The sequence below is a fragment of the Quercus lobata genome, chromosome 4, assembly GCF_001633185.2.
Source record: "Quercus lobata isolate SW786 chromosome 4, ValleyOak3.0 Primary Assembly, whole genome shotgun sequence".
Taxonomy (NCBI): domain Eukaryota; kingdom Viridiplantae; phylum Streptophyta; class Magnoliopsida; order Fagales; family Fagaceae; genus Quercus; species Quercus lobata.
In genome coordinates this window covers 32,460,945-32,486,186 of record NC_044907.1, presented here as the reverse complement: position 1 = coordinate 32,486,186, position 25,242 = coordinate 32,460,945, and the positions used below count along the sequence as shown (strand labels likewise).

Here is a 25,242-nt window from a genome sequence, read left to right as displayed (position 1 = left end):
TCCAACCTCTACAACCGAAAAATGGCTTCCCATTTGCCATGGGTCTCATCCAGCCCATGGCCACAAATTTCTCAATCAAAACCCACCATACCCACCATGCCCACCATACCCACAGACATCTTCTTCCTAAGAACAAAGGTTGAGCGCTCCTTCCTCAGACCACCCACAGACATCTTCTTGCTTCTCCCTCTCTCTGAATATGTATAATAGTCTTCAAATATATTTCCAATCTATATGATTCTTGATTTCTTTCATTTACTTGAATATCAAATAAGTATTTCCTGCAAAATAAGTTGGGTATATAATCTCTACAAAATTCTCTCTCTCAATAATTTGCTTTAATATTTTGTTATTGATGTAACTAACAAAAAAATTTGTTACTTTCATGCAAATTGTTTAATAAAATACCTGACTTTTTTTTTTTTTTTTTCCCAGAATTTGATTGCTTTTGTACAATGTCCATTTTGCAAGTCTAATAAGTGGACATGTATTCTTCTTGCTATAGTATATAAATGGTCTGACTAGAGTCAATAAATTAGCAGGAGGTTTTCTTCCTTCTTCATGTTTGTATCAATTTATTTTAGATTTTTTTTTTTTTTTTTTTTGATTTATGTGTAATGGACTTCATATGGTAGAATTGTTTTCTTGGTTTTAATGTTATGTGAAATTAGGAGTGTGGGCAAGAAAACAAAAGTTGAATTTTTTATTTTGTGGTAAGGCTTGGAAGTTTGAGATTTGATTATTGATTGAGTAGAGTGATGCGGATACTGGATCTTTTATATTTGTGATTGGCATTTGGGAATGGATTGATAAATTGGATTTGTTATCATTATCATTTTGGTTTAGGATATTTTAAGTTCAAATATTATTATTTATCAGATGCATCTAACATAGATATATGTGGCTGCAAACAATCTCATCAACAGTTTCCAAGAAAGCGCATAATCAAAATTGGGGGCTAACAGGAGTATATAAGCAGAAATACCTAGACTATTTGTCTACTGTTTTGAAGTTTTGAATTTTGTGTTTGTGAGTTGCTTCTTATGAGAGAGACTGGTATAGTGCCTCCTGTGTTTAGGTGACATATTATTCCTTGGCAGCAAATGCATGATCTTGCTATGCTGTCATGTAGATTTTTCTACACATTTGTATGTTCAATTTATCAATAAAGTTTTATCTTTTATCCTTAATAAAAAAAAAAAAAAAAAAATAGTGCATCTTAGGAGTAGAACAAATTAGCAAAGCAGGAAGAGCAAATTTATTAGTTTGAATATTTTAAAGTGCTACAAATGTTCTTTTTCTATTTGTAGGGTCTTCAAAATTGTCGAGAGCTTGCAATATGGCTGTACATGCATAATTGTTTTGTTAATGACTGCTTCACAGCTTTAAGTTTTACAAGTCATGGAAAACTTGTGTACTTGGCCAGATAATCATATTCCCCAATTCAAATATATATAAACATTCCAAAATGCTTAAAAGGTTTAGTATCAAAGCTCAAGCTTCAGTTGCATAGTTTTTATTCTACATTCCATCGACTTGTGAAATGAGTTTGTTTTAATGTCTTAGTGATAATTTGCGAACTGAGTTTGTTTTAATGTCTTATTGATAATTTGACAATTTTTTTTAATATAATTTGAACTGAGTTTATCTTATATATAATGGTTTTTGTATCTTCCTTTGTCATGAACGAATGAGCTTCCTTGCTCTAGGATTGAATTTTTTTTTAAAAAAAATTTGGACTTATTGAATTAAAAAATTATATATGATTAATTTTGCAATATCTTTTCTCAGTTTCTCTTATTGCAATAGTTGTCTGTGTGTTGTCTTTCTCAGTCAAGTACTATAAAGTAGTTTTTAAGTGATCCAGTTACTTATATAGACAAGTGCGCAAGACAACATACTTTATAGTGGTATCGGACTATAAATTCAATTATAGTTGAGCATTATATGAATTCAAATTATACCCAAATTTGTGTATTAGCTTTTGGAATGTTAGCAATAATTTTTTCATTGCCATATAGCAATCAAGGTATGGCCTTTATGTGTTATGTGGAGCACCCTACATTTGTAATCAAAGAACATAGGGGCTTTATATGATTATTTGTACTTGTTATCTAACCAACTATCCCATGCATCGCACGGGTTAGCGACTAGTGAGAACAAAGAATTAATAAAAGAATAAATTTTGGATTTGATTGAGAAAATCATGACCTTTGAAAACCTTTTGAATTTGACGAAGGAAATCTTGATCCCTGAGAACCAATTATGATCCAATTTGATTAAACTTATTTGACATATTTTATTGAAAATAACTTCATCTATCTAAATACAACAAAATAACATTAAAACCTAAAACAATTAGAGCACATCTCCTAAACTTATGGTCACAATAGCTGTGCTCCTAAAACTAGGTACTAGGAGTCTAGGACACCACTAACACTAACAATTCGAGCCAAATACAACTCAAATACTAACAACTTCCTACCCACACTAATCTCTATCTTAACTAATACCTATATTCATGGTAATTGTAATTGAAGTCCCTACAAACATGAAACATCTAATAAATAATCGTTAATATTATTTCCCTATCCTCAAGGGCTAGATATGAAAATTATTGTTGCATAAAAGCTTATTCTTTCGAGGTTGCTTCTCACACGCTACATCATTTCTTGGGATTACAGGGATCTTATAATCGTGCATCCGTCGACGTATACCTTTTGGTTCAACAAAAAATGTCTTCAACTTGATCAAAACGTTGCTGCATGAAAACTAACACTCCTATAATTAGTCTAATGGACCCACAATTCCAAATACAGGTTGGTATCACTCAAAGAGTTATGGACACCACCTCATTAGCGCCAAAAAAAAAAAAAAAGAAGAAGAAGAAGAAGAAGAAGCCAATTTCACCTTTTATTTTATTTTATTTTTTTGTATTTTTAATGATTTGTGTGTTCATTTGCCTTCATTGCTTAAAGCTATCACAATTAAACGAAACCAATGCTACATAAGGTATAAACATTTACCAAATTGGTTATTTTCCCTGGAATAATACATCACACTTGGACAAGAATAATCATGGATCACTGTGGGGTTCAACTATTGAACAAATTACTACAAGAAAAATGCCTTTTAGCAATGAAGAATTTTTGACGAACTCAAAAAGCCCTCTCAAAAAATCCTATTTCTGTTGGCAAAATAAAGTCCTCTCAAATACTTGGTAAAATATAAAACATTTGTGACCAATAAGAAAAGCTGTCGCAAATATGTGTGAAGTCGTCACAAATGCTAATATTTTGGAGGGTAATTTTCCGTCCATATTATTTGCAAAGGACAATTAAAAATCTCTCGCAAAAAGTGTATTATTTGTGATGGTTAAAAAAATGCCATCACTAATACTAAATTATTTGCGAGGGCCAAGATCAACTCTCACAAATAACCATTAAAATGTCAAAATATTTGGAGGGAAATGTTCCCACTAAATTATTTCCAAGGAACGATAAAAATCCCTTGCAAAAAGTTTATTTTTTATCTGGGTTAAATATAGGTTCACACTAATACTAAATCATTTGCAAGGGTCATGATTGGCCTTCACAAATAATCATTAAAATATTAATTTTTTTGAGATAAAAGTTATTCTAAGATTCAAAGAAAAATAAAAAGAAACGCATAAACATATAGCACTTTTGTATTCTTTAGATGAACCTTTTGTTTAAAGCCTTTTATATACATCCTATATATGAAAGGTCTGTCCTTATTTTCTAATAAATTTTACCCATAGAAAAAAAGATAGCACTTTCAACTTCAAATTGTAGCCTAAAATTCAAAAATAGCATTCTCTCTCTCTCTCTCTCTCTCTCTCTCTCTCTCTCTCTCTCTCTCTCTCTCTCTCTCAAAAGAAGAAAAATTTCTTCCCATCAAGGAAAGCGAGCTTGTCCAACTGGAATGTAAGCCAATCATAATATAAACATTATCAAATAAGTCAAGTCTCTTCTTTTTTTTTTTTTTTTGAGCTAAAAAGGATAGAAAGACTTTATTAGAAAACAAAGAAGAATTACAAGTAAAGCTAGTTAGAAAACTAGCGTAGGTGAGAAACACCAACTACATGAAGTGGTGTCCCCCGCACAAGCTGAAACCCAGAGAGTGGAATACAAAGGAAAAAATAGACCCCAACCCCAGAAAGTTTATACCAGAGCCCATTAGACTTGTGAGGCCATTATTCTTTGATATTCCTCCAAAAAACTACTTGCACTTTCAAAGATTGCATTCAAATGGACCTGGACCTGCTGAAAGTAGAATCTGTTTCTGGCGTTCTAGATTGCCCATGCCGTGGTTGCCCATCTCTCCAACTCCAACTGGCTACGCTTCTGCTGCATCTGTTTGAAGAGAAGGAAAAAGTCAGTGGCCTCATTCCTGCATTTCTGAACTATTCCCTTGAACGGAGCCCACACATTCTGCAAATGGGCATAGCTAGTCTCTAAAATGCAAAGAAAGTGACTTCACATTGTAATATCATTACACTTATGCATTGTAAGGATATGATCAAATCCTCTTGCTATTTCTTAGGTAGACATTAAACCTCTTCAATGTTGGGAATAACAACTAACTTTCCTAAATACAACAGAAGTAAGAGGTGTTCAATGGTACAACCTGTTTATTTTCTTGTTGAACCAACTATGACTAAATAGGTTCCATAAATTATTTTGAAAATTCTGCAAAATAATAAAAATAAAAAAATAAAAATAAATTAAAGACTCTTTGAAGAACTATAAGTACATAATAGTGCATGTAACATCTAATTTATCGCATCATGGAATATTTTATCTTCAAAATACATTCCAATTGTATAAACTTAGCATTAATAACTACAAATTTCACCAAATGAACTTGGTGGATCTCCAGAAAAGTTATTCTATGATAGGTCCCTATTAAAGGAGTGACACAAAACATTTAATTTAAGGATGTCCATCAGATTATACTGTCAATTGACAACATGCTTAATACACTAAAGTTAGGAAAAATAATCAATTCAAAAAGAGGGTAGCCTAATGCTTAAATTTAAATTGCGTGATGAATTCATCAAATGAACTACTACAAGAAAGAAGACCAATTTGACAGTTTAACCTGGGAAGAAAAAACAGTTGCTTTTCCTGTTACTATATAAACAAATATAACGCTTAAGACAAAAGATTTCAGGAAGCAATACCAGCTATCTTAGTTCTGCTTTACTCAATTTATATTAAGTTTTATTCAAACTCATCAAAAAGATAGTAAGAGGCCATACCATGAAGGAAGTTTCAGAATTGTTCATAAGAAAAACTAGTAACAGAAACCATAAGTTCAGTTATACTAGAACTTGTTTAAATTTCGTGGAATGTTGTACTATGCATTACCTTCTTTTCACTTCAAACGTCAGGGTAAAGAAAATATAAGGATCAGGTGAAGAACACGTACATCTCTCTAAGATTCTGTAAGCCAATAAAAACATTGCCAATTGGTCCCGATAACAAATTGTGGCTGAGATTTCTAAAAGAAAAAAAAAAAAAAAAAAATCAGGAGTTTTTGACTAAATAACCAAAAAACAAAAGCAATTCAGTAAATAGGCACTTGGGGGGAGAAGTAACTCACAGATGTTGGAGATATTTCAAGGTCAGTAAAGAGTGGGGAATATTTTGGCTCCATAGTTGTATGCCATATTTCTGCATTCACGAAAAAGTAGAAGAATCACCAAAAACATGAAAGAAAAAAAAAATTAAGCATATAAGAATCACAATTTACAAAACAGGCATCCTACATATTTGTGGCATTGGGGGGTAAAGCTATATGGAATTTCACCCTGAATGTTATTGTAGCTGTCATCCTTAAAGAAGACACCAGAAAAAAGAATTAAATAAATAGTACAGGTACTATTTCAATAAGAACTAAATATAACAAGACAGCTTCAGTTACAGGTGCTTCAAATGATGCAGGTTATTAAGCTGGCCTCCAATCCACCCAGTGAGGTTTAGTCATTGAATTTTATTGCATAAAATTAGTACAGACCATAGAAGGGTAAGGTTTTTGGCTTTTTATGGCAATGTGGCATTGTTAGTAGAAAACATAGGTTAGCTAAGTGGATTACAGGTATAACAGATGAATCAGAAAATGACACTCCAGTCTATGACTCCCACAGGAATCCCCACCGTCCACTCTCCATCTTCAGGACTGGTGGGTTGTTTAGGGACCTATATAGATTTGAAGAGCACTGACTGCACAATGTAAGCAAATGAGAGCACAGCACAACAGAGCAATATTTGAACTCGAAATAAATATAGAGAGAAGCAACAATAACACTGCTATAGAACCCAAAAAAATGAGAAATAGTACTGCTAAAAAACTAGAATAGTGAACGTTATATCACTCATACTAGATTAATGAAGAAACATATTATTACACTTCTACAGCAAACTATACCTCATAAATGCTCTCTTTGAAAGAAATACATATTATTACCCCCAAAAACGAGTCGATGCCTGAATCTTTGTGAGGTATTCTATGGTAGCCTTCCTAGGTTTTTTGATTGGTATCCTCGTATCCATCTTATTTAAGTAATCAGCAATTTCCTTTGGTAAGTGGCCTGGACAGAATTACCATTTAAGAGAGACCTTTATACAAAGATGAAAATTGTCGGATTGAAATCCATAATCAGCAATTTGAAATCCACATTCTATTTCCTTAAGTAGCATAATTTATTTATTTATTTATTTATTCATTACTAAAGTCATTACATTGCTCTGCCAGTAAGATTCAGACATAAAGCTACACAAGTTTCCACATTCTATTGAAACTACAAGATTCACAACAAGAACACATTTATTCCAATATCTAGTGAACAATAGAATGTCAGAGATCAATTCTGCAAAGTTGTGATTTACATCTATGGTTTATGTTGGCTTTATTCCATGACAAAAAGTGTTGTAATTGCTTTAATTTATATTCTTGTACTTTGTGGGATTTTATTATATTGGGTTTAGTATTAAGTTGGTGAAGACTCAAACTTAAATGAAGAATCAGTGGATTTCACGAGAAGCTCGCGAGAAGCTAAGTCGCGAAAGAGCCACGTGAGGAGCACATGACTAGAAACAGAAGAGTCGTGCCAGGCTGTCGTTTTCGCGAGTGTCTCGCGAGTAAGACCTTCCCGTGAGACAGTCACGGAACATTCTTCCTAGAGGATTTTTATGTGTGAATTCCTTACCCTTCACTCATACTATATATACCCTCATTACCCACAAATGTAAGAGAGGCTATTCAGAGAGAAAAACTCTAGATAGGTTTTCTACAACACACACACCCATCTTTTTGAGAGAGAGTTATCATCCTTAGTGAGAATTAATTGTAGCCTCTTCTCCTTCCTTCTCCCATTATCATATCTTGAGAGGAGATTTGTATTCAAACACAATCCACACCTTTTCAGAGTGTAGTGAATGTTTTTGGTGTTGGTGGGAAGCATTGGAAGATGCCAAGATTGGCGGATGCACCATGGAGCTTGTTACGGGATCCGGAAAGCTAGACAAGACACGATTTCAAGAAGCCTTGTTGGAGCAAGAGCTTGGAGGGCTTAGGTACATCAGATAGATTAGGTTTGGAGGGTCTCTTGCTAACCCATATATCCCAACTGATTGTCTAGTGGATCAATTATTGCTTGGAGGATGACGAGAGGTTTTTCGCTGAATTCTTCGGTTTCCTCTTCGATAACACGTCTCAGTATTATATGTATTTGCATCTCTCTTCCCTACTCTTGTTCACTTCATTTTACTGTTATATTGCTTTAAATATGAACTAGAGTAGCTCTTTTGCTTGTATGCTTGTGTTTATACTATTTCGCACTTAGTATTAAATTAGTGTAAAATCAACAAAGCCGTAACTTTAAAATTGGGGGTCTAAACAAGCTCTTGTGTTTTTAACACATTTTCGAGGTTTCAATTGGTATCAGAGTGGGTACACTTGATTTGGATTCATTACCTAAGTGTGATCATTGACCCCTTGTGTTTATTTGCCATGGATAGTGCTTTGTATGCTTCTATAGGTGTTGTTAATTGTGACATGCCATGTGTTTGTAAAAATGCCTTTATGAGTGTTTATCCTCATGATTGAGATGTCATGTTACATGATTCTATGGGTGTTGTTGATATTCCTAACATCAAACTCTTGAAGAAAGATGCTAAGAAGTTTCAAAAGAATTTGAGTAAGTTATTTTGTGAAAATGATGATTTGATTGCTAAGCTCAATGAATCCAATAAATTGGTTATAAATACAAGAAGCTTGATAAAAATTCTCTTGAAAAGCTAAAAGAGTTTGAATGTCTGAATATGGACTTAGATACTAAACTTGTTTTGTCTAACAAACTAGTTGATGATCTTAAATGTGAAAATAAATCTCTTAAGATGCATGTCAAGTGTTTGATTGCTGAACCTGTTGATAAAAATGATGATAATATATGTTGCAATCATGTTGTGGTATCCAATTTTGTGCCTATTGTGCGTTCTACCTCAAAGGACAAATCGGTGTACATTCCTCCATATAAAAGAAATCAAAAGGTGGAGAGTAAGGTTGTTAAGTCAAATCCTCCGTTTAGATCTCAACCTAAGGCTTTGGATGGATCTAAGTTTGTTCCAACTTGCCACCATTGCGGTGTGAACAGTCATATAAGACCTCAATGCTCCAAGTTGAAGAGAAAACAAAACCATGTTGTTAGATCCCTTTCCAAAAAGCCTAGTAGACCTAAACACATTGTTTGTCATCATTGTGGTGCCTTTGGTCATCTAAGACCTCATTGCTCTAAGTTTCAAGCTCTTAAAAGAATTAAAAGAAAAGAGAAACTTAAGCTTTTTGGAAGTTGTGCTGAATAGGATAAACCAGATTTGAGTGATCATAGCATATTGTTAAAGAAAGTGTTTAATGCTCTTAACTCCTTATCTATGTGCATCTCTGGTTCTCTTTCTTCCAACCCTCGTCTCACTTCTCATGAGACACTTATTCCAAACAATTGTTCTGTTTGGATGAGGAAGGGTTCCTATGGTTGAGCTTTTGCTCCTATGGTTGAGCTTTTGCTCCTTTGGTCCTTGATCTAATTCTTTCGATCTTTGTAGGATCCTTCATGCATTAGATGCTTTATTGTCATGCATTTGTGCATCATGCATCTCTTTATATGCATTATTTTGTTTTTGTTTTGATCTTACTTTTATGTCTTTGTTTTGTGTGTGTAAAAATCCAAAACCACATAAAAAGTGAAAAATTCAAAAAGTTTGATCGTATATGTTTAAGCACTTTTCACATGTGAGTTTGGCCTAGTACCTTCATACTAGTATTTGACTAGAAAAAAGGGAAAGCGACTTCTGTATTAAAATGTATGGTGTTAAAAAAGCCAAAGACTAAATCTAAAAGTTGACGTATCAAAAATTTCAAGCACCAATCTCAAAAAGAGATGTATTGTTCAAAAAATGATCAAATGTTATGATTTGTAAAGAAGCCAAATGAAAAGCTTCAAAGATTTTGTAATCATTTTTGTGGGAGGTTATATATGTTCACTTCTATAATTGAGATAGACCATTTGACTTAATACTAGTTGTGTATGACTTGATTGAATTGATTATTGAAGTTTCACTCTAGTCTAAGGACTACTTCACATTTGATCCACATATGGTTGAGTACGCACACATCACATTTGAACATGTACAATCACACAAATGAAATAGATATTCATTGATTATATTTTATTTTTAATGGGTTTTGTATATGGTTATAGCTAGGATCTTTGAATAAGCTTTTAGATACAGGGGCAAAATATTTCTTGGAAAACGTAAGCCTGATGACAGTATTTTCTTGTTGAACTCTTTTTTTTATTTTAAGGAACACATTGTAGTTTTGTTTACATTAATTTTTATAAAATGTTAAAAATTTCATGTTCTTGTTTTTATTTGAATCTTATCCATGATTTTTATTAGGGTACAAATCAGATCAACTGTATTTCATTTTTTTGGTGGCAATGAATTATCATTGATTCATGACGTACACAATAAAGATCAATGTTAATTAGTTTGCATCTTTTATAGTTGTCAATTGAAAATTTCTGTTTCAATTTATCAATGTGATAGGATGATGAGCATCTATTTAGTTCTGAAAAAATTGTTAATTATACTTAATTTAGCTATGAATGAATGTTGGTGCAATTCTTGAGTAATTCTTATAATATTAAATTATTATTTATTAGCCTATGCATGATTAGTTATTCATTAAAAAAAAATTAAGATTAAAAGATGTGACAATATGAAGCCAACCATCTCAGTCCCATCAAGCTCACCTAGATGGGATAGTAAAAAAAAAAAAAAAAAAAAAATTGAAATACTAAAAGATGTCTATGTTTATAGGACCCAATGTTAACTATGCTAGTTATTTTTAAGAGTGAATAATTATATATATTTTAGCAACCATTATTTTTGCTAGTTATGATTATTATAATGCTTTATATAGAGTGGATAAAATGTCAGTTGATAAATTTTGGATGCATCATTCTACTAGATCGTGCACAGAGTATATTAATGGGGTTGAAAATTTTCATGAGTATGCATTTAAATATTCAATAAATAAAGATATGAAAACCAATTATTTGTGTGTTGATTGTAGCAACAAGTATCGGGATGAGGTCTAGTATCATATTTTACTAGTGGATCATGTCTTAAACACAATCGTATTGGAAATATACATATTTATATTATAGTTTCATCATATTAATACTAACTAATAGAAGGTAGATGTGGCAAGGGCTTATCAAAAAAAAAAAAAAAAAAAAAAAAGATAGACATGGCAAGGGAAGGTAAAAGTAAAGGCAGAATCATCACACCAAAAACTACTCAAGAGATTACTATTTTTTTTCACCAAAAACTAATGGAGCTTGGACGACTTTTACTGAATACCCAAGATTTGAGCTTGAAACTCTATGTGCTTGCTATATAGCTCAATATTTTAAGCATAAACAACTAGACATGGAAGTGAAGAAGGCATTTGTGGAATATGTGAAACACCACTATTCTGATTGGATGTTTCACATTAAAAATCCTATTTTTAAGAAGTACACAAAATAAGAAAATCATTACAAGAATGGTCCTTCCTTCATTCCTACACCCTTTTGGAAAAAGATGATGGATAAATGGATGGATGGAGAATAGGAGGTGAGTATAAATGAAATACATGTCATAAATTCTCTCTATCTCTCTTGCACTCTCTCTAACCATTATTTTTGGTTTACATTTTTCACAATTGTTATATTATTTTAATTTATATTTAATTTTGATAGTGGTTTAAGTAATCAAATTAAGTTATTATTATTGTTAAATTAAAAAAAATAAAAGTTATTACTATTGTTTATGATATATTATATGAGTATGTTTGATATAGTAATATGTGTACTTATTTATTGAAGCATTGATACAAATACAAATTCACTTTAATTGTTTCATTTTAACTCATGTTTAATGCTTTTTTTTTTTTTTAAAGGATGATACTAGTAGAGATGAAGAGGACTACTCAAACAATAACATGGAGGTCGAAAACAACTTGGAGGGTGACTTAGAGGAAAACTAATATAGATCTTTTCATAATTCTAGTTGTTTAAGTTTAAAACAATACTTTTTTGTCATGGTTTAGTTTCAGGATTTCTTTGTGTATTCTATATTTTAAAGTTTGAACTTATAAGAATTTTTATGTTTCGATGGATCAATTTTTAGTAATCATTGTACTATTGTAATGGGATAGTTAAACAAAAATGATATAAAATAACTTAAAAATAAATAAATAATAAAATATTTAAAAAATTATATAAAATATTATCACTGGTGACATAAAAATTTGGTCATAAATAACTTTATAGTAATGACAAAGTCTCTCGCAATTTATAGAATAGTGACGCTACTTAACTCACAAAAACGTTTTAAATGATAGATTAACATCGTCACTATTATTTCTAAATAATTGTGAGAGGTTAAAAGCCCTCACAGATAAATTTTAGCGACAACACTATTTGTCTCTAAAAAGTATGTCATCAATTTGGAATTCCCAAATAATTAATTGTGAGGGTATGAAGGTCCTCACAAATAGTTGTTAACGACAACTACTTCCTCTCACTAAAAATAAGTCGTCAACTTTTCTCATCATTTGGTAATATATTTGTGAGGGCGGATTTGTTCAATAATAACGATGGATTGCCCTCGTAAATTATCTATCTACAAAGGTATAGTCGCAAAATCTCTTTTAGCAACAAGAGCAAATACAACGGCCTTCTAGGGCCATATGCCCTCAATAATAACCTTTTGCAATCACATTTGAATTTTTACAAGGGCATTTTAGCCTCGCTAGTAGACTCTTTTCTTGTAGTGAAAGGAAGTTGCATCTAGTCAACTGGTAGAGATGCACAAAACCCAAATCAAATGGGGTCTAGGAAGTTTTCTAGGCCTAGGTGTATTTCTCTATTAGCAAAGAGTAATGCTAGGATCATAATTTCTACCACAACTTGCTCACATGGCAAGTCGTAAGTAGTGTTGGAGAACTCTACCGCTCATGACTTGTTACATGAGCAAGTTGTTGTAAAAGTTGTGGTCCTAACATTTTCCATTAGTAAACCTAATTTACAATCTCCATTGTGGGAGGAACTATAGTTGAGCCTAAATCCTCCTAACAAAAGTACCTCATCAATATTTTTCTCCAAACAAATAAGGAGCAAAACCTAAGTGTTGTAATTGGATCCATCTAAGCACAAGCTAGCCTTCTTTAAAGGATGTCCACGTATCATCGGTTATAAGTTCAATCACAATATTGGCTCTCTCTTGTTGTAAGTGTAAAGTCTATATTTTTAGGTTGGCAATCATGAATAAATTGTAACATTTAGAACTAAGTTTTTGTCTAGTGTTTAGTTTAAAAATATTCAGAAACAAGACAAATGAGGTTCTACACAATTGAAGACTTAAGAAAGTAAGGAAAGATAAGTACAGAAAAGTCTCACTTATCTCGACCAATCAAGATTCATGCTAATAGGACCATTAAGATAATGCCATATGGACCAATAGAATAGTTTAATGGTTCTATAAATATAAAAGAATGTGTTCTTGGTGGCAACAATGGGAAGTGCCAAGGTTCTAATGCTAGCATTGTTTTTCCATATAATGGAATGTATCTTGCTAATGAAGGAAGTCTTTGTTTCCTTAGGCGTATCTTGCTAATGAAGGAAGTCTTTGTTTCCTTAGGCCGGAATACATGGAAGGGTATCAAGATTTGTCTTTAGAAACAATGTTGTTCACAATATTATCAGCACAAGGAAAGAAAAAGTGGCAATGAAATGAATATTTTACAGGGTCAACGCAGCAATATTATTACTATGAATCTACATGTGCTTTGCAATTGGAATGCAAAGAAGTTAACACTACTATTCACATTGGTTGTTGCTACAACTCATTGTTTGATGTGGAGGACAACACTGAAACAAGATGCAGATTTTCAATGAGTGCTGGTAGTAAGTCTGCTGGCTTATCAAATTATGCTACTCTATTTTGGGCTATGGTTAAATGCTTGGAAATATTTGATGTGTTCAATGGTCAAGTTGCTTTGGTATATTGGATTAATGGCTGGTTCCCCCTTATGAAGGTGGCACTCAATAACAACACCTTGTGGGCAAGGTGTTTTAAAGATGAGGAAAATGTTAGGAATGCTATAAGCATATAGATAATAATTGTTCTATTGGGATTTAGTTAGTTAGTTAGTTAAAATTCCAAGCATGTCAATCATATTTAACTCGTTGGAATTATTAATGCACATGAAGAATAATAGGATCATTAGAATAAGACTATGTGGGCCAATAGAATAGTTTTATGATTCTATAAATACCTACTTGTAATCACATTTCCAATATTGAAGAATAAACCAATTGCTTAGTGCATTATTACACCTCTCTCTTAATCTTTTCTTTTTCTATGGAGGGTGGCTAACTCAAATTAAGTCAATTCCCTTACAATTCCTACCCATCTCCATTAAGAACCACCGGGTTCCTAACACATGCAAATCTGAACTCTCACTTTCTTTCTTAGCCATTAGATCTAGGGTTTTGATGGATCTTAAGGATATGTAAATACAAACCCTATAACACGACTTTTCACATTCAAAAGGGCAGTGTTTGGTAGTTTTTCCAAATCTTTTTGAAGCTACAATTAGAGACCTTATGCAAACAATAGATCTAGCTATAGAGTAAAGTTGCTGCATCAAATCAACCACAATTGATGATCTAAACCTTTGAGTGGAATTTTGAAAGTCACAAACTAGAGTGTTTGTGTGCAACAGTTTCATAGTAAAAGAGTCCGTGGATTCGGAATAGTATGTGGTCATGAGAGTAAGTACTACATGAGGTAGCAGTAGATTTAGGGTTAAGTCTATTGTACAAATTTTCATCATATTAGTGAAATGCTTCCCTAGGTTATCATTCTTAGTGTTCATGTAATTTGTGCTTTATGTGATGTTTTTTTAAATCAAATCTAATTGCAGAATTGATCACCTTAATTAATTGGCTACAGATTTGATTGAATCTGACTCAAATGTGGTCTAAAATCCTAACAATAAATTACAATTAGGATAAACAAGCATGTGTGTCCTATGCCTGTGAAGCCCACATATTTGTGAACATGCATATAAGATAATTTTTCACATAATTAAGGTCATCCTATAACTCCATCAGAACTAGCTAGGTGGTTCTAATCAAGTTCGATTAGTTTTTCTGGGTTCTAGAGTGAATGGAAAGTTTTGTTTCCAAAGGGTTGTACCCAATCTACTGACAAGATATTGTTTGGTATGGCTCATAATTTTGGCGAATTGGGTGGATGTAGGGGCAAAGGGGGTATGGGTGGAAAGCCTCTCTATGCAAAACCAACCATAGTCTCTAATACCACTATTGACCATAGACTCTATTTATAAACAAGTGTGCACCCCTCGGAAATAGACACAGTTGCATGAACATATATATCTACACAAGAGTTACAACCTTATTAAATACTAGGTTATTCTCTACTGAATCAATCTTGCATCTATGAAGTAACCAATGACAGAGCCAAACATTTATTTTTGGGAGGTCATATATATATATATATATATATATATATTTGTGTGTATGAAATGTAAAATAGTAATAAACAATACTTTATAACTCAATTTTTTCCCTTTTATTTGTTGAGATAATTGTTAAAATACCTATGTGTTCATTTTAAAGATGATGAATATTTAATTATTGTAATTTGTTGACATGTATTTATGGATTGTATTTTATTTAAATGAAAATTATGTTCATTTTTAGACTTTCTTAAATAAATAAATATATATATATATATATATATATATGTATCTTATCAGGTATGGGGGCCAAAATGATAAGGTTATTTAAAAGTTTTCAAAATATATATATATATATATTTCAAAAAATTTGGGGTCCCAGGCCCCTCTTGGTCATCAAGTGGCTCAGCCGCCGGAAGTAACACCAATTATCATGTGGGTTATTGTCGGTGTGATGGTATGCCATATTTTGGTGTGATCATCTATCATAACCCAATACCAAAAAAAAAAAAAAAGGGTCCTATAGCCACGTTTTTAAAATGCAACTATAGCTCATAAAAACATGGCACTATGACGATTTGGCCTATGGCCACATTTTTTTAGGCTGCATTTACAACCGTGGCCTAAAACTCATGACTATAGGCCAGGACCAATGGCCATGTTTTTAGAAACGTGGCTATTGGACATACCCTAGCCACATTTATAAAAAGCGGCTATAGAAGACAGCTATAGCCGTGTTTTCAAAATGCGGTTATAGAACATACTCTAGCCACGTTTATAAAAAGCAGAGATAGGGAACAGCTATAGCCGCGTTTTGAAAACGCGGCTATAGCCCTTTTGTTTTGTTTTGTTTATTTTTATTTTTTGAATTTGGCTATAGCCCTTACTGTAAAAGAATCTAATATACATTATAGCTATCTAAATCCAAGTCAACTAGCCATCTTAATAAAAGAAAGCAAAGTCATTAACCTTTTTTTTTTAAGAAAAAAAATTTACTTTATGTAAGAGAGGAAGAACTACAGCTATATCTAATGAAAAATTTACCTCAGATGACAAAAAGGGTGGTAAATCCTATTATATCACACCAAGTTCATATGTAATCAAATTTGTAAAAAAAAAAAAAAAAAAAAAAAAAAAAAAAAAAAAACCTACAGATTTTTGTTCAACTTGAACAAAATGAATCCATCACCAGATCAACCTTAGCTGTGAGCCAAAAAGTTTCAATTTTTGTTGAGAAACAAACCAATCTCAAGCCAATAACAACCTCCAATGTTGAAATCCCATATTACTACATAAAACACATCCTTGAATAGCCATCACAATAGTTTCAGTAAAGGAATTAACTAATCAAATTTTCAACAAAAGAATAAACAGATGCAAATTCCATGTTCAGACGCCAAATTGGACTTCAAACCAACAACATGAAAAATAAAAATAAAAATAAAAATAAAAATAAAAATAAAAATAAAAATAAAAATTAGGAAAAAGGAATAAAAAGTTCCACCTTTTACAAATTCAAACCCAAAACCACATACCCAAATCATAAAATCATCAACAAAAACTCAACCCCGTAGCTCATAACCAATCCAACAAAGAAACATCACAACGATTTTAGAAATCATGATTTCATTAAAAAAGATTTTGAAATTACCTAAGCGACGATGGCATCGGAGTAATCAGCTATAGGTTTAGTCTATAGCCATGTTTCGTAAAAACGTAGCTATAGTTTAGCTATAGCCGTGTTTTTTAAACACGGCTATAGACCCGCATGTTTTGTAGTGACCACTAATTTGACAATTTTTGCATTTTTCCCTTATAATTTTTGTGAGAACATGAGGAATTTAAAAAGATAATTGGCCACTAGTACTTGATGTAATTTCATGTCCGTTGTTCCATCATGAGCTTCCGGTTGCTCTTGTGGTGTTTTGGAAATAAAAGCTTATAGTTATCGTGTCCATTTTCCCTGTTACAGCGTTACTATTATTCATATATATATATATATATATATATATATATTTTAAATTGACTTTTGTAAAATAACAAAGCTATCAAAACAATGCTCTCTGGACGTACAACATCTACAAACTCCCTCTTTAAGCTATTGGATTAAAAAGGATTGGGATGCAAGTCAATCAGAAATCAAAAAATACATTGGCTATTTAATTTCTTCTTTTTTCAATCAGATTGTTTTTGCAAGAATAGGAAACAACAACCGCATTGTAAATTTTGTTAGATACTGCATAATATTATATATGAAAAAATATTAGTGCAAGGCTGTTGTGCTTAGTAGGAATTACTCTAAAAATGTGTATTACCCGCACAAGAAATAATGATATTATTAATAGCATTCGGTGGTAAATTGAAATAACAGAAAACAGGACATTATTATTATTGGCTTACAAACTTTTCTAGAATTCTGAAACAACGTTTCAAACAACCAGTGCCAAAATAAAGAATAGAAGACCCTTAGGAACGAGAGAGTATCACAAGCTCAGACACAATGGACTGACTCTATTTGATGAGGTACATCAGGTCTAATGGTACTCCAGAAAGTGAATCCCAAGACTATAAGGCCAACAGCAGTTACAGTGCCTCTCCAAAGATTGGAGAAATAGGTACTTCTCAAGTATCCCATATTATGGTTGCAACATTGAGCATAGTGATTCTTAAGGTCTTCAGCGAGATCAGTGTAGCATGAATTTTCTTCCACAATTTCAACGCCAAGTTTGTTTACCATGATAGCAACTGCTTTATTGCTGCCTATCTCATTAACTATAATTATTTTTTTCAACGAGCAAATCCAAATCTTCTCGTGTCGATAAGATAATCCAATAGCACCATATAATTGCATACGTAAGCTTCCCTTGGATAATGGCATTGCTCCAATGCCGTGATGTTTCGGAGAAGGCTTTCAGTTCCGTCATTTATCTCGAACCTTGGGATCTTCAACAAAGGTTGCATACGTTCCAAGCAGCCAAAGCATTTCAAGCACGGTAAGCAATTTAAGAGCCATGAGCAAGTGAAGCATGGGCATATTTCTGTGAGAGGTGACTTCACAAATTCTATGTCAAGTGCGTCTCCCTTTTCATCCAATTTGAATATCACACCTGCCTCAGACAATTTTTTTGCAGTACATAAATCACGTATACCACCTCCAAAAGTATTGTGTTTGATCGGACAGTAGGAATATCTGATCAAATCAGTGAAATGTTTTCTTTTTTCTTGATATAGGAAGAAAAATAGTTGCAAGCCAAGTCAAAAAAAGAGGGATTTTCACTGTGTCCTTCAATTTCATATAACTCCTCGAGAATAAAGAATGGAAGCTGATTTTCTAGTAATATCAAATCTTCTTGTATATGGACGTGCAACATTGGATTACTTGCTAGATAGTCTTTTTTTAAGTCCTCAAGAAAAGCTCAATAATAGAGGTGGAATCCATTAGAACCATTTTCACGAAATCTTCGCTGCTGATATCTGAGATTTCTAACAATGGCGAAACTTTACTTCGTTTCCTTCAATGATGCTTGTGATTTCCTTTTGGCTTTTCCTAATCCGATAACAAAATTCCTTAAAGTATCTCACTTTCAACATTTCCATTTCCCTCAGTTCAGGATCGCCGAGATGAAAAGGACCGATTGAGATTAGCTTTAGAGTATAGGCTTCTTTATTTATCTTGCGAAGTCTCTTAGGAGCCCTGTAGATGCAACACTCAGGCCACTTGGCTGGCTCCATGACTAGTGGAATATCAATGTTCAGCTCGTCGCACGTAAGATCATGTTTCTTGATTGGAATGTCAATGATATGATCTTTGCACATACCATAGTTTTTAAGCGAGCAAGCACCAATAGAAGTCATCATCTTCATTTATCACCAAGTTCCTTTTTTCCTAATGACACAGACAATAATCACAAGCACTATAATGGAGTCATATTTTCTTTTTCTTTTATTATAATTTAACTTTAATAATTAGGAATGAGAAATTTTAACTATAATTCTACTTATAAGACAATTAAATAATACCACACCACAATAATTAAGTCTTTCACATTGACAACACTCAGGCCACTTGGCTGGCTCCATGACTAGTGGAATATCAATGTTCAGCTCGTCGCACATAAGATCATGTTTCTTGATTGGAATGTCAATGATATGATCTTTGCACATACCATAGTTTTTAAGCGAGCAAGCACCAATAGAAGTCATCATCTTCATTAATCACCAAGTTCCTTTTTTCCTAATGACACAAACAATAATCACAAGCACTATAATGGAGTCATATTTTCTTTTTCTTTTATTATAATTTAACTACAATAATTAGGAATGAGAAATTTTAACTATAATTCTACTTATAAGACAATTAAATAATACCACACCACAATAATTAAGTCTTTCACATTAATAACTTCAATTATCATACCACCTTTTACTTGGGTTTTTTTTTTTTTTTTTTTTTTTTTTTTTTTTTTGGTGTGTGTGGAAAAATTTTAAAATCCACTAGAGCAAGCCTCACTCAAAGTAAGATATTCAATTGTACAGGTTTTGGACAATAGGTGAGGCAATCGCCCTCTGCACAATATAGGACAGGATAAGAGATTGACATATTACTATTTTAAGAAACATGTCAAACTCAAGGAATCCAAATTAACCCTTTGATAATAGTAACAAACTTTGGTGAATGTTCAACCTTTTGATAGGGCTCATACATTATGGAATGATTTTAGTTTTTATTTTGGCATCACAATTGTCAATGGAGGACTTCTATGTGAAATTTGCACATAATAATTACATTATATTATAATAATATGTACATTATCTTGAGCCAAGGAATTTAAAAGAGTCAAGCTCATTACAAAAATCTTCAATAATGTACAATATCAAATTAGAGCAATAGAATCATTCACCTCTTAAAATTTTAATTTGAGACTAAAAGGAAAATATAGTATCAAATATTTGAAGCAATATTTAGAAAAATTCCTGACACAATGCGGAACATTTGTACTTTCTTAAAAGCTTGGACTATTAATAATTATATCTATTCTTGGACATATATATATATATATATATATATATATATATATATATATACACATTTAATTAATAACTATTAATAAATAAATAAATCAAATTGAAGAATTTGTAAAAGATACATTAATAACTTATCTAATTAGATTGGAATTTTTTTAGACAAGGTAAAATCTAATTTATTCCAATTTTTTTAGTATTATATTGATCTATCAAAAAATATGACGGATCTTAAATAATTAAAACATATATGAGATAGGTCCAAGTTACACCTAACACAACTTGAGAAAAGTTGCTCATTTTATGGATTGTTAATTTTCATTAGATCTAAGAGTGAGCAAAACATGATTTAATCATGTCATTAATGTGGATTAATAACATGGTTAAATAGTTTAGCCCTATTTGAAACTCTAAGCACCAAATTGAAAAATATATATTAAATGATTGGAAAATTTTAGATTTTAAAAAAACGTATGTTTCAATATTATTAGATGAGGTCAACCAAAATTCAACAATTTTCATTTTATGTATTATTATATCGATAGAAATATATAATATTAAATTTATAAATATCTTGACAAAACATAATCAGACCAAAATATTAATATAAACATATCCTAAACAACTGAACAAGACTAGGTTAACCCAAATTTTGACACAATATATAGACAAAGGGTACAAAATTGATAGCTGTGTTATGCACAACCAAAAATAGAGCAGTGGTGGAAATGGAAAATGTGATTTAACCTATATTATTGATCATGTGAAACAAAAATATTCTTCTAAAAAATAAGTTAAAAATATATATATATTTACATTTAGTCTTTATATAACTCGAAATAATTTATTTCTTCATCCAGTCCGTTTATAAATTATATTCTTCTCCAAAAAAGTTTATAAATTATAAAATATCTTTTAAATCATAGTGTCCACAACTAATATTTTTCAAACATCTTTTTTTTTTTTTTTTTTGGTTAAAATAATATAAAGATCACACAATCAGAGTACACTAATAGTTTTAAATTTTTTTTTGAAATATATAAAATGTAATCAATTTGAGATAATTTAGATTATAAACATCAATGTAAAATGCCTAAATACATACAAGCAATAAAATATATATATATTTTTTCCATTGATGGCAATACAATAAAAATTGATAGTTTTTAGACCCCTTAAACAATTGATTAAATCTAGGTAATTAGCCAAGTAGTTACTTAGTCCAATTAAACAAGTCTAGGTTATCACAATATAAAAAATCAAATCATGCAAAGCAGTGGAAAATAAATAAGACAATAATATGATCACCTAGGAAACCAAACCGGTGAAAACCTGGGGAGGATTTGACCTAACTATCCTCAAGGTAAACTTGAATTCACTATCTTGAAAGAATCGAAATTCATACAATAAGATTTACAAGCCTCCACGCTCGACTTCTTATTGCTACCAACCAGTAGAACTTACTAACACGACCACGTGCAAGCTCCGAATCCACGGACTCCTTCTTTCTTGGATTCACCACTAGATACAAGCACACCCGCTTGTGTTTTCTTTAAATTTCAATGGCAACAACTGAATTGATCATCAAGGCGTAGATAAATCTTCTCCTTGAAAACCCTAAGTTTGTGTAAAGGAAAACTCCTATAGATCTCACAAGAGATTTACACAAACCGCAAATATGAGCAACACTAAAACGTAGTTAGGGTTTGCCTTTTATACTTATGACAAATAAGAAACCCTAAAAACATTTTAAAACAACTAGGGCTGAGTTGGACGAATCTACAGAAAAACATTCTGCCCGAGCTTCGATCGATCGAGCCTATCTTTCGATCAATCGAGCCAGGCCGAAAGGCACAATCCTTTCCTGCTTTAACTCGATTCCAACTTTGCATAGACGCACAACTTTGAGCTAGACTTAAACACTTCTAAACACATTATTTTGATCATGATTTGCCAACAATACACATTAGAGTTCTAAATACATAAAATCCTAAACTTTAGAACCTAACAAACTCCCCCTTTGGCAATCTGTGACAAAACACAGCTAGAAGCTCAAAGTTTACAAAATAAAAAACCCTTTACAAAATAATGCTCATAAAACAAATTCAATCCTAACTACTATCCATTAGTTGCAAGTGTAGACAGAAACTCAATTGAATCAACCTGTATATTTCCTGAAACACTAAACAAAATGCATAACCGCATGTGTGGAAACAATACAAGTAAACAAAATAACTTCTTGATTTCAAACAACACACAAATAAAGACATATATCAATGAATAACTCATAAATATAAATCAATAAGCAGTTTGAAACAAGAAACAAATAAAGTACCAACAAAACAGAAAACTCCCCCTAACAAGAATATCCCATAAAAAACAAGGTAAGAGCTAAAAATGTTAAGTACAAAGTGAAGCACCTAGATACAATCTAAACTCCACAAGCTCCAACCAAAAACAAATAAACTCCCCCCGAAAACAAAAACTCTACAAAGTACTCCCCCTTTTTGTGATGGAATGCTAAAGGGCAAATAAGATATCCATCATTAAAAGGGAGGTGGTCTAAATTGTGCCAACTCCGCACGCAAGGCACGAATCTCATCGAGCACGTCTACCAAAATTTGTCCTTGAGCTGCCTGAACGGTCAAGACATGATCCAACATGCGACGAATGTCTGAATCATCCGAAGCAGTCGGTGGAGGAACATCAACATCAGCAGCAGCACCTGAAGTCTCAGCAGCAGCTGTACCTGTATAAGAGGAAGGAGGGGGAACACCACTAGATGACACACCTCTAGGACGAGAATGAGTAACTCTCAACTAAGCAGCCCTCTGACGAAGAAAAGTGGCACCTATGGGAGCAATCACATGAACAAGCTCACCAGATGGAAAGCCATCTAGACCTAAGAAGACCAAAATTCTATGAATGAAAATAGGATGAATCAGTGCATGCCCTATGGCAGAACTCCTATGAACCTCGTTCAAAGAACGGAGGAACAAATGAGGAAAACTGGTAGACGCTCCAGAAACAAAGGCATACAAAAACACACATCGCTCTAGAGGGATGGTGTGGAAGTGAGAGATAGGCCACAAGGAATGACATGCTATCCTAAAGAAGAGATAGGCTGTCTCGGTAAGTTCAGTGGACGTGATCCGAGGATCAGAACCCCACTATATAGATGATCTAGTGATGTAAGACATGACAACATCTAATGAGGGTAACTCATCATAGGGATAGTCAGCATTCCAAACAATCGGCACCCCAAGAGCCTCAGCCACTACCTGAGGGGTAATGGTGAACTCTACACCTTGTATCCAACTCCTAATAAGGGTGTTGGAATCATAGATGTGGCAAGAGAAGTTAGAAAAGAACTCTCTAATTAGGGCGGTCGGGGGTAGATGATCTATCTCTAAGAGAGGCAACCAACCTCTAGACTCAAAATTGGCCCTAATGGCCGGATCAAGCTCATCTAACATAATAGCTCGCTCAGACCATATCTTACGCTTACAGTTCAAAGTCTCATAGGCTTCTCTACACTTATCATTCTTAAACAACTTAACCCTAGTGGGAGACTCAGAGGAAGTGGAAGTGGTCCTATAGGCTCTAGTTTTCCTAGGCATGGTGCTAAGATAAAGATCAAAACACAGAGCAAAATAACAAAAACACAAAACCAAAACCAAAGGCAAACTGCAAGTTAGCACAAAAACAGAATATAGAATAAAATTCTATATGATGCATGAACAAGTTTAAATGACATGATGCATGTTCTAATGCAGCGAATTAAGTCCAAAAGGTTCAAATTTACAAAATTGGCTTAAACATTAAGGTTTTAACACAAAAACCCCAAAATTTGGAAAACCACTTGATCAATTTGAAAAATATTGACGAATTGATCATTACACATGATATAATAACAAAAATAATGACCAAATGCATCAATGTGATAAGCCAATTTCATCAATTTAACCCAATTAGACAAAATCCCCAATTCGGATCAAATTCAAAACTCTAGAATTTCCAATTTTTCGAAAACCACAAAACTGATCAAATTAAACTATAGGGAATATCATTATAGTATCATAGCACAAAAACCCATTGATCAATTTAACCAAAATAGGTTCGAATCATCAAAAACCCCAATATGTTGAAAGTGCTGAAAATACCCATGATAATGCATGAAAAATACATGAAATCAAGAAATAAACTTGAAAAGGAAGGGCAAAAGGGACTTACCAGCCTCCAAGGACAAAAACCTTGCAAAAATCTTGAAGGAAAATGACAAAAATTGGATGGTGGAGCCTAGAGCCAACGCGGAGAAAGAGAGAAAAGTTGAAAACTATTTGAAAAAGTCCAATCTGTCTTTTTAAAAACCTGATTCACGAGTTTCGATCAGTCAAAAATCAGCCTCGATCGATCGATCGATCGAAACAGACAGAGACTCTCTCTCTCAAATTTAAAAATTTTTGATCGATCGAAAAACAGAATGGACCAATCGAATTAGGCAGAGGCTCACCATATTTTTGAGGAAAAACACAATTTTTGAAAAACAAGTTGATTTAACTCAAAGCATTGAAATTTAAGAACAAAAATGCATGAGAATGGGATGATATGATTTTCAAATCAAGGATTTTAAGCCCAAAATTCCCAAAAACAAAATTTCTTGCATTCTCCACAAATTTTCAAGCAACAAATTAATTTTGCACATAATTCAAAGTATTTGTAAAATTTGGTTGGTCAAACCATAAACACACACAATAATATGTACAATGTTTAGCAAAGAATAACTCGTGTAGTATGTGCAACTATCAAAAGTTTGAGATATATGTGAGGTGATATGTGAATAGCAATCAATCACAAAGTCTACAAAATTCATCACAAAGAATTTAAAAGAGACTATCACCTAAAGAGTTACATCATATAACTCCCACATCTCCTAGATCATAAGCTTGCAATCATGTAAGTTTTTTGTATTTATGTCTCATAATATACATTCCAATTTTAAGTTATGTGAGTTTGGCATCAAGCCTAATAGTATACACCAATTTTGATTTTAAGAATTAAGCAATTTAACCCGAGACTTCATCTTATGTTCTTTTTGTG

At 32.5% G+C, this 25,242-nt stretch overlaps 1 pseudogene; it reads right to left on the bottom strand.

The window, feature by feature from the left end:
- Window positions 1-4,313: 4,313 nt before the first annotated feature.
- On the bottom strand, window positions 4,314-18,984 carry LOC115985050 (annotated as a pseudogene).
- Window positions 18,985-25,242: the final 6,258 nt, after the last annotated feature.